This window comes from Apaloderma vittatum, unplaced genomic scaffold (genome assembly GCF_000703405.1).
Source record: "Apaloderma vittatum isolate BGI_N311 unplaced genomic scaffold, ASM70340v1 scaffold19617, whole genome shotgun sequence".
Lineage (NCBI taxonomy): Eukaryota > Metazoa > Chordata > Aves > Trogoniformes > Trogonidae > Apaloderma > Apaloderma vittatum.
In genome coordinates this window covers 12673-22281 of record NW_009724874.1, presented here as the reverse complement: position 1 = coordinate 22281, position 9609 = coordinate 12673, and the positions used below count along the sequence as shown (strand labels likewise).

The following is a 9609-nucleotide window of genomic DNA, read 5'->3' as shown; positions in this document are numbered from 1 at the left end:
AAACCAGGATAAGGAAAGTGAAGGGAAAATACAAATCAAAAGAAAAATGCAGGGGGAAAAAAAAAAAGAGAAATGAATGGGGAAACAGACAGCAAGCAGAGGTTAAGCATGAAAAGGCACTCAGAAGTTACATGGTCATAGCATGCACACAAAGCTGTGGCACAGCACAGATGGCCACAGTCTGACAAAAGTATCGGCCACAGTCAAAACAAATACTCTGCTAAGTTCTGTTATAATTTTTAAACCTCTGTTTTTTGGCTGGACGCAGCTGCACTAAAAACCTGTTCCCGAGAGCAGGGTACAACCAGCCCTTAGCTGTACTGTGCATGAGCTCACCAGCAGACTTCTGTGTTCCAGCTCCATTCAGAAACTTAAATTCAGCCCAAGATTTTGGAACCTAGCCCTGCATTCCTCTAATTCCATTAATTTTAGCATGCTAAGGACAACAGGAGAGGGGTCTGCAGAGTACACTGCCTGGAGAACCGCCTCTGCAAGCTCGTATGCAAGTACATACCTTTCCTCCAATTCACTTATCTTGAAAGGATCACTCAGACTAGTGAAACTATGGATATGCATATGCATTGGCAGGATTATATTTCTCGTTTTTAGATGGATAGGCAAAGGGTAAAAAAAAATTAAAAGTTGTGTAATTTTATCTCTTGATTAAAAAAATATGTAATGAGTCAATGTTCCATGAAGAGGCTATGATAACATTTGCCCTTTGTAATTTACATCAGGCTGAAGGAATGTTATTTGGTTTGCTGTCCTGATAGAATGATACTTACTGGGCTGCATCTATGTAATTACATGCCCCTTGGGGGTAGATTCTGCACCAAATACCAGTACCACCCATTTGAGTCATTCTTTCAAATAGCTTAACAGCTGCCGAGAAATAGCATAAACAAGGAGCAGTACCACTAACATCTGGAACAACATTACATTTGGACAGTTTCAGCTGACAGTCAGGATAAAAACTGAATTTTTAAGGGTCTGCCTATATACAGAACTGTATCTTCAAATTGAATTTATGCAATTAAACAAAACCCAAAAAGAATTTCCATTTTTCAGACTCCTGTTGACTAACATCCTATATTCCAGTCACTCATCAATTTTGCTTTCAAGTTTCTCAACAGCACAACACAGTAATACTTGGATTCAAACATTTCTTCCCCAACCTTCCCCCTCGCCCCCATAATGTTGCTAAAAAGACCTTTGACAATAACGAACATCTGCTTACTGCCCAGCAATGTTAGCATTTTGGAGACAATATATAGCAGGAGAAAGAAAACATAGCTAAATAAATACCAAGTATTTACCAAGCCTCTCTTAGTTTAAAACTCTGCCATTGAAAGAGCACACCTTTAGAACACAATTATTTTTCCAAGCTTGTATTTTCCCATATCTCTAGCTCTGAGTCACGCAATTGTATAGCTCTTGAGCAGTGGGGGCAGAAAAAGCAGGAGGAACATTGCTTACCATTGCTCCCAGCACACAGATGTTGAAGTTAGGCTCTATGGCTAGGGCTCTGCAAAAACTGGCATTTACATTTGCAAAGCCCAAACTTTTCTCTCCGACATCCACATAGATGAAGCATTTCTACAACAGAACTTACGCTGTTAAGCCCTGCCATGAAAGAGACAAGCAGTATGGGATTGTCAGTGGAACTATGCTGGTTTGCATCTTCTGGGATAACCATTAACCATCATTCCGCAGGGATGTTTGTGGTCTTGAAACACAGATAGTTTCAAATACATTAGTTCAGCTTTCATTTATTAATAAACTTGCAGAGTCAGAACTGTCTTGCAGTTCAAGTCTAGGTCTTGACACGAAGAAATCCAATTCTATTCCTTATTCTGTTACTGGCTTCCTGTACGATCTTTGACAAGTGGCCTAATTTCCAGACTGGAAAGATTCTCATGTACCTGTCTACAAACAGAGGCTCAGTAGAGAAAACAAGAATTTTTGCCAGTAGGTTCCACTTGGCTTTCAGGCCAGCTGCTAGAAAGGGTAAGGGAGGTTTGATGCAGTTCACTGGCTCAGTCTCTGCTGGTCTGAGTTTGCAAAAGGGAGTCAGAGTGCAGAAAATACTTTTCAATAAACAGGAAAGCATGGTTAGAGGCCTGGCAATAGGACTTGGGGGCAACCACAGGTTACAGAACACTGTTGTACTGCACACGGATGAATAAAAGCAAGTTTAGACTTCATCCTGTCTTTTATTATTTTATTTTTTTAAAATAGTAAACAGCCTGTGTAAAGTATATGTTCAGCAGTTCAACTGGAGTCTGCTCCTGTTTGCTGAGGTCATAAGCAGCTCTGGAAATGGAGCCTCCTTGATTCAGCTGCTTAATTATGAATATAGTTGCTTATTTTTGAGCAAATACTTTTCAGAACATTTGACCAGGAGGTTCCATTTCCTGTCTCCTTCTGTAAAACAAAAGTTAATTACTACTGTCATAGAAATATGACAGGCTAGTATCTTATAGATCCTGGGACAGAACAGAGAATTACCATGAAATACAGATTGTTAGGAAATGTTTCTAAAATACAAAGTCACAGAACTCCTGGGAAGAGACTTCACCATGTGCTGCATGAACTGTCTTTCTTTGAAGTTCAGCAGGGAATTACACAATCAGATCTCCACTGACACATGCACAACTTTTTGCTGCAAGTACCTAGGAGTTAATTTTCTGTGCCACCATTACGATATTTCATAAATACCAACAACTTGAACAAATTATTGGATCTGCTTAAAATAGAACAGCTTTTGTCACACTAAGAATGGCCTTACGGTTATGACATGGGTCTGGTACTTTGGATTCTATTCATAGCTATGCCACACGCGTCCTGTTTAACCAGGGGAAGTTGTATGACCTCTCCATGCCTTAGTCCTGAGGTCAGTGGAGTGGTGTTGGAATTTAATTTCTTTGGGTTTTTCAGTCTAAAATAGGAGAAAACAAACAAAACTGTTGCAATTTCCACTCACTTCATTTGATGCAAAGTCTTCCTGGGAGTTCAAAGTTCTCTGGGCACCACTCAGGTAAGGGTCCAACTGAATTATGTTGGTAGTTCTTTGCCACATGTTTGGCCTACAGCCAGGCAAGCTCTTTCTCATGTTTGGTCCTCATTACTTTTGAAATTTCCAGGGAGGTCCAAGGGAAAAGCTTATTCATTGTCTATGTTAGTTAAAAGATAACACAAATATTTGAGTGGTAGTCTCCAGATCTATTTGTTCAGTGTGATAAACAGTGCTCAGAGCCTCTGGCCAGCTAAATAGATTTTAGAGGTCACAATACTAGGTCCTGACTTAATAGGAAATATGAAAATTATCATTTGCGGAGTTGGCTGACTCAACAGTTAACTTCATAGAGGGAATGCATTATAAAACCCCTCCTTTTAATGTCTTTATGAATAATTCTGAGCATCACATTCCATGTGTATGATCTATGGCTAAAGGAAAGCTTATTCGATTGATTCACTTCAACTTTCATCATTTGCAAGGGTCAAATTTTGGAGAACAACTAGTTTCTCAAAAGGTTGCCTGAAGCCTGCTTGTCATACTGTGTGTCTCAGGAAGTTTGTCTGGATATTGAATTAATTTGAGAGCCCTCCAAAAAATTCTTAGATCTTTTGAGGTGCTAAATTTTGAATTTATCTAGCTTCAAAAACATAAACATGAAATTCACCCAGTAGTTTATCTGTAAAGTTCAAAACATAGAAGGCTGAGCAAGTTTGTTTGGGGTATATACATGTTTCTGTCAAGTATTTTACAAGGCCAGAAGTTCCTAAAACTCACTTGGAATAGTGACAAGACTACAAACTGTCTCATATTTCTCCTTCAAAAGAACAAATCCAAGACGACCACTTGCCTCCATGTAGAAACATTCCTACAGCAGGAAGTGCCTGAAACACCCATACTACAAAATTAAATCATAGCTATGCTATAATTTAAGACTAAAGCTGGCCCTGCAGGCAAAGCTACTAGGAAACAAGCATTTTAAGTTAGTATACACAAAAGGAGAATCAAGGCTTGTGTGTATATTTTCTTTTTCACAGGGTCATACACAAACACCTCTCTACTGCTTTAATGGTCATTAGACATATGGTAACAAAGTTACTCGGAAAGCCTTCCTGAACTCAATAACTAAGATGGGTTCATAACAGATACAGTATGTGACTGGAAACTTTTTCTAGCCACCACGTACATGCATTTTTACTAGCAGACAAGATGAGAATACAAAACCCCATCATTTTTCATTCCCTCTCTCAGCAAAGCTGTGTCAGAAATATATATGCAATGTACTAGCTAAACATCTCCTAAAACTTATGCCAAAACCAGCTTTCTGTAAGCAAGGCCAGACATGATCCTGTTAATCATAACACACTATTTCATCTGTGGTATTGAATTCATTTGACCAGATAACAGCCTCATAACACTTTACACAAAGTGAGTGTTACAGTGGGATTAATAAACCCTTACAGAGCCGACTCAGTTAATATTGGGAAAGCAATGATCTCAGGCTAGTACTTTTGCCACCACAGAACTATTAAACAACAAATGGAAGACCCAACTTGCTATCTAAATAATGCTGCTGTAATAGGAAAAGTATCTACAGTAGATCTTTCCTGAATATAAGAACTCATCCAATCAACTGCTGCAATCGAGCTGTGTTTTATTTCCACAAACAGGTAACTCATAAATGTCTGCAATCAGCAACCACATATCGCCAGAAGAGATTTATTCTCATGCTGATCCCAAGCACCAAGACTTCCATCCTCAAAGAAAATAAAAACTCAAAGGTCCTCGGGATATGCACTGTGGGGGGCACTTGGTAACTGTGTATTCAACGCTTGCTCGTGCTCTTATTCCCTTCCATTAATAGAGCTACAAGTAGAAATATTTTTTTAAATATTCCTTTTGAATGTAAAGAGTTGCCATAACCACTGCAAGTCTATCATGTGATCAGAAACATACTACATCAAAGTCAATAAAATGACAGGCGATACCTGTGAAACACTTAAAGTGGCCCCATTCTGGGAAGAAAATAAATTTAAAAAAACCCTAAGCGTTCTTATATGTAGGTAAACCCAGAAGTTTAGGTAAACAGTGGCACTTGAGATTTAACATATAGTCTTATACAGTATTTGTCAGCACTGCCGAAGTATTTACATAACCCGCCATAACACCTCAGTATTCATAACCCTTAGTGAACGTGGGCTCAGGTGAGGAACATGAAGGCTGAGAATGACCTACAGGAAGTCTCTAAACTGAAGGGAGAAGGAATCTGGATCTCCACCATTTGCTTATCACATACATTAATCTGTCTCCGCAGGCCCAGGACATACCTTAGAGCTATCAAGCACATGCCTTGAGTGACAAAGCCCAGCAGGTACACCAGGTATCATACTGGCTGTGTCCTCAGCATGTAAAGATACACACACTAATGATGTATTGTTCCAGGGAAGTTTCTCATGTTTTCTACTCCTCCACAAATGCTAGCAGTATTTTTTTGGCCATCGTAATAGCTTTTTACATCTTTCACACACACAAAAAATATTTGGTATTTTTAATTTGCAACAGTTTTGTACATTTGTGATGAAAAAAAGATTTTTACTAGCATTCATATGATCCTTACGTGATCATGCAGCCCTGAGCATGTTGTTTAAGTGTTTGTACTCCTTCAGCAAGCACAAGCTTTAGGCATAACTCTCTCCTCACAGGAAGTAGCAAAGTGAGAGCAGACAATAAAGAGCAAATGCAGAGATTTCTTGTTGTTTCAGCAGACTGAATAAGGCCAAACAGACATATGTTAGACTACAGCCATTCTAAAGTTATTGCAGGGTAACAACAGGTCATTAAGGAAAAAATAAAATAAACCTCTCCAGCAGGATACAAAATCTGTATCAATTAAGAAATAAACATAGTTTACAATCTGTTACACTTACAGTCCTTTTAACAAGAACAGTTAAGAGCTAACCTCAGAAAAAATCATCAACACAACTCATTCCTCAAGTATGCCATCTTATATCCTATTCTATTTCACATAAGAACTTGCCATTCACTCCTAACAGTATGTTTATGTACTGCTCTCTGAAATAATGTCTGTTCTTTCAGGTTTATTCCACTGCTCATTAAGCCTACATCAGCAGTTTCTTCTAGCGTGATTGTAATATTGCTGTGGTTACTACTCTGCTGTGGTTATTACTCTTGACAGGTAACCCGCGCATGTGTGCATCAGAACATGCATTTCCAAAATATGGTTAGTATGTAGCCAAAACATTCCAGCTGATAAGATAACATACTTTATTTTGTCCTCACAGCTCATATACTAGGATCAGTGTGTACACTAGATAAAGGGTGTCTACTTCTGTATCAGTGTTATTCTAACATTCCAATCCATAAAAAGCTAACTTTTATTTACTTTAAGATCAAGTCTAAAATAAGCACTGTCTGTATTCCTGCAAAACTGAAAAATTCATGCTGTTAATACAATTTCAGGAGGGCTGAATATTCATCTATCACCTAACGTGGCATTTGAAACACTCTCTAGCACTCATAAGAATATATAGCATCTATGATTAAGGTGTTAAATCAGGAGCTTGGAAATACTGGTTTTAAAGGTTTCCCGTAATACCTCTGCAAATCACTTCTCCCTTAATTACACCAGATATGGTACAACACCCTCAGTTAAGAGATAGGACCTTGGCAAAAGGTTACTCAGTTTTGTTAAATGGGTTCTCAACATTTCTGAAACATCTCATTAAAGTGATATGGAGGATCACTAGAAAAGAAAACATGAGAGTGTAGGAAGTGATACTACATTGATGGTAAAGGACATACTACTCATCATTTTCTCTCTCCCATTCACAAGGCTTTAAAAGAAAATAAAACTTCTGTGACAGGCCTGCATTTGCTGAAATAAAGCAAGTATTTTATGTTGGGAAAGTACCCAAGGGCCCTAGCCTTTGAGATCAAAGCCTCACTAGGTCTAGGCGCTATAAGCATATAATGAGAGATAATTCCTGCCTTGTTTATAATTAAATAGAATAAACAGACACATTTTTTAGAAACAGAAGTATCTTGCCCAAAGCCAAACAGTAGATTCAAAGGTAGAGTTGAAGGTGGAATTCGGACCTTGCCAAAAGAATGAAGAAGCAACTTTCTCTTGCAGGTAGAGGAAAAACGTGCTGGTACTTCATACTTGTGTCTTGTGGTTCTTAGAATACATCCTTTGAAGGGTATCAAAAAGGGAAAAGAGAGCCTGGGCTGGGCAAGTGAAGTAGAAGAAAGCTGCAAACTCTTTGCTAACTGATGTCCCTGGTAAGGACTGGAGAACTCTCAAGTACTGGCCTTTGCAGATCACTCTTGCAAACAAACCTGACTTACAGCTTCCTTTTGAGCTCACTAATAAAAAGCATTTTATCTGCAGCAAATCTGTTCAGTTCATCTACAGAATTGTAATGCAGTAAAAATGGTGGGCCAGGTATAGGAGAGCTGTGAAAATCAGCAAAAATTCTCTCTGGAGGAGAGCATCCACAGGCTTATACAGGGCTTTTTGCTCCTGTCTCCAAACCCTTCACCTCTGGAACATACTGAAGGTACAAAGAACACAGAATTAGTTAAGCTCCCCTGGAAGTACGATATGCTTCTTTTGAGGACACATAACATTTCCTTTTGTCTCAGGAGTCTTAAGCACACTGTACAAGTAGTAGCAAGCGTGGGAGACTTGACCTATGCATGGCATCTTCCCTTCTAAAATCAGATGTCTCTTGGACACTGTCTACTCCAGTCACAGCAACCCCTTCTTCTGGTAACAGGCCAGGAGAAACTCTTCCTCCCACTCAGCTGTGTTTTGCAAACCCAGCCACAACAGAGCCCTGCACTGTTGTGAAACTCCTAGCTTCAGAATGAATGAACACAAATAAAACCATTATCAAAAATAATGAGTGAAAATTAGCCAGACAACACGCTACCACAGTAAGAGAGACAGCTGAACCACTGGCACATTCCATAAGACAAAATGAATAAAGAAACAAACAAGACTGTTCAACAGACTACAATCATCTGCAAATCTACCTGCTTAGTGCTTGGAATAGCAGAGTTATTAATAAAAAATGATATCTAAGAACCAAGCACAAACTTCAAGTGGCTTTTAAGAAACACAAGAAGAAAAGTCTTTAAGGCAACTGGCTTAATTAAGAAACAGATGTAAACTTCCCTCTTGAATCAAACTGTCAGAAATAAACACGAATCTGACACCATTTCAGAAGTTGCTCATTAGTTTGTCAGCAGAGCAAGAAATTCTTAAAACAAAAAGGAAGAATTTATAACATACAGCACATACAAATTGCATTACTCTCATCAGCAGTTTTCCTCTGCCCCCACAGTAAATATCTATAGTCAGATCCTGCCAAGGAATCCTTATAACAGAGTTTCCCTGGCTTATAATCCCTTTCCTCAAAGCCAATTAGAGAATCCAAACCATAAATTCATTCTCCAGAGTCATATAACTTCCACTACACCACACCCAAGAGATTCTAAGTGTAATAGAAGTGGACTCTAGTATCATGCATAGCACATATAAAATCTCGACAATTAAGGTAACCTTGGGAGGACTTCTGTCCTCCCTGGCATACGAGGCCAATGTTTTAAATCTGGGTAGAAATTTCAGTGACATTAAACGAAAGTATACTGAGTTATCAAATTGTAATTTCCTAATTCAGCCATGGCAAAACACTAATAGAATGCTAGTGAAAGTAAACTGCCATAAGCAAATTATTCCTGAAACAATTTCTACAAGCTGGTCTGACAAATTCCTTTACTCTGACAGACCCTCACTCCCTCTCTTCTCATTAGCTATGAATTAATAAATATTTTAAAATTATTCAGTAATACAATTCTTTTCAGCTAGAAAGCTGACATGTTTTAATTCATAGACAATCTATACATTTTCTGTAAATCTAAGAAAACCGGTCTGGAGTATTGTTTGGCTTTGCAAGATCACGTTTAGAAGGACTACAGGTTACAATGACATGGTTATCACTAAGTCCAAACAGGAGGTGGAATCTAGCCACATCTCATTGTGCAGTAACACATAAGGCTTTGAATCTTGTCACTTCATAGGAAATACACTCTCATGCACTTAATGACAGCTAGATCCACATCTTACCTTATTCCACATGGTTAGGAAAAAACACACACACCTTCCAGCTCAGATCACAAAAGCCTTGTTTAATTCTGCATGACTGTAATTCTTTAGAATTACTTTGTTAGTCTGCCACTTAAGTTGAAATGATTTCTAGTTTAAGTTCTAGAATCTATTCAGACCAGAACTGATGTACTTATTTCTAGTAATACTGGGAATTGCTAGAGCTATAGGAGACATGCTATCTCCTATCAAATAAAACAATTAGAATTAACACACTAGGGGAGGCAAGGGTAGAGAGAAAGCAAGAGATTTAAAGTCAAGGTCACTTACCATTCTCCAACCTGAGAAAAACCTCCTTGAAGTGTGTATAAACACATTGAAAAGTCATTAAAAATTAAATTCACGCATACTTTCGTATCTTTTCTTCTTGCAGGGGTGGTTCAAAATAATATCTGAAATAAGT

The 9609-nt window shown here is 38.4% G+C and overlaps 1 protein-coding gene across 1 annotated transcript in view; it reads right to left on the bottom strand.

The window, feature by feature from the left end:
• The window catches only part of GPR1 (G protein-coupled receptor 1), an 11832-nt gene that overhangs the window by 2000 nt on the left and 223 nt on the right, over positions 1–9609 (bottom strand). The gene's annotated exons all lie outside the window — the stretch shown is intronic.